Source organism: Populus euphratica, unplaced genomic scaffold (genome assembly GCF_000495115.2).
Source record: "Populus euphratica unplaced genomic scaffold, PopEup_1.0 scaffold769.1, whole genome shotgun sequence".
Taxonomy (NCBI): Eukaryota; Viridiplantae; Streptophyta; class Magnoliopsida; order Malpighiales; family Salicaceae; genus Populus; species Populus euphratica.
The window spans coordinates 1-2,131 of NW_011500636.1; positions in this window are offsets into that span (position 1 = coordinate 1).

Sequence of the window (2,131 nt, forward strand, 5' to 3'; positions counted from 1 at the left end):
TAGTTGAAAATGACTCTATTGAATTGGGTGATCCAGTATATAAAGATTGATTTTTTTCTTCTTGTTTTTGTGTTCTTTTAGTGATTTTTGCTAGCTTCTCTCATCCCGGTCAAATGGTGGACAACGGTACTCTGTGACTTAAGTCGGTTCTTTCAGTTTCCTATAATAACTAATATCTGTGTATATATTTGTGCAATTCTTTGAATCTCTCTTCCAATTCTCATTTGAAAATGGACACTAATCTTGAGAAATTAAAAAAGTATTTTCTTGCTCTACCTCAGAATGCGATTACAAAAATTTATCGTGCTAGATGTGCAAGATTGAGGTTGTTAATGAATCATGGAATTTCTGAAGATATTCGCTGGTTGATTGAAGCAAAGGTCCAATTATCAGGTGAGTCCTCTAACTCCTTCATTTCACATATGCTTGGAACAGGTAAAAGCACTTTTGCAAAGAAACGTCGTGCAAAATGACTGAAAGTCTGTAATTGATGTGCCAGATAACTTGTAATGCACAATGTCGTTCTTTAGGAATGAGATATTTATAAACCGTGAAGATAAAATACAATTCATTAAGGATGGCCTGAGTAAGAAGTCTTTAGATAATCTTCTATTAACTCTTGAGATGCATCCTAGTAGAGATGTGCATTGTGTAATTCATGATTTATGGCCACTATTTCATAAAGAACATGCTCGACTTAGTCTTGGGAATCTGACTAAAAAAGACCTTATTTGCTAGTTTTTAAAAAAACTGGATGGGAAGCCTATCCTTGACCCATAGAGAGTGTTTAAGTTGTTCTTGGATGTAAAACCAAGGCAAGATATGAGCCACAATCACAACTATTTGTACATACACATGCTTTTTCAAAAATAAATAAATAAATAAATAAAAAGAGAGAGGGAGTGTGTGAGACTCTAGCTAGCCTACATATAGGTGGTATGATTGCCTTTTTAATTTTTCATTTATAAAATCCTCTCTTCCTTCCTTTCATTTCTACTCAACCCATACATTCAATAAATATAAAAGTGTGTAGAAATGACAAGTTCCTCAGGTCATCACATAAGAAATATTTGTGTTTTTGATGGATCTAGTCTTGGGGAAGAAAAAGAGTTTTTAGAATCAGGAAATCATCTTGTTCAGGTGCTAGCTGAGAGAAAGATTCATTTAGTGTATGGGGGAGGCAGTCTGGGATGAATGAGAGGTGTGTCAATAGCTGTATTTTTAGGAGGTAGTCAAGTTTTGGGGGTTGTCCCCGAAGCTTTAGCACAAGGGGACATCATTGGAAAAACAATTGGAGAGGAACTTCGGGTCTCCACAATGTCTGCTCGAATAAATGTAATGTTTAACCATGTTGATGCCTTTATTGCTTTACCAGATGGTTTAGGCACATCAAAAGAGATTTTTCATATTTCCTCTTGGGCCCAACTGCACATTCACTATAAACTCATAGGTCTATTAAATGTTAATGGTTATTATAATAAGTTGTTGTCTTTTCTTGATCATGTTGTGGAACATGAATTCTAACATCTTCTACACAACAAATCATAATCTCTGCTACTACTATTGAACAATTGATTGACCAACTACAATCTTTCATTCCTGTAATTGATCCCTCCACGAGTCGCCTAAATTGGTCATCTAAGGAAAGCTGTAAAAAGCTTAAATTAGATTTGAGTCTTTATTTGTAATTTTTTTTTATCTTTTTTTATTATTATTATGTTTTGTTATTTCTTATTTTTGTTTCAGTGTGTTTCAGGTTTGTCAGTGTTTGTTATTTCAAGTGATATCTTCTATACTCTATCTTTAAAACATTGAGGACAATATCTCGTTTTAGTTGGGGGGAGGGTGGTAGCTAAAAAAAAATATTAATTAACTATGTTTTCTATTTCATAAAGCATGCGCAAAATTATTGTTACTATGATGGCAGAGTAAAGGAGATCTTTTTATGACTCTTGAGACGCATCTTAGTAACCATTCTTAATAAGGTCTATTATAATACTTCTTGAAATATTCAGGTTTACAAACTCTCGCATTACTATCACTTAATTCTGCTCATATACTCATTTATTATGTATTCTTAAACCTTAATTTACACACACATATTTTAACATATGATTGTGGGTTGCATATT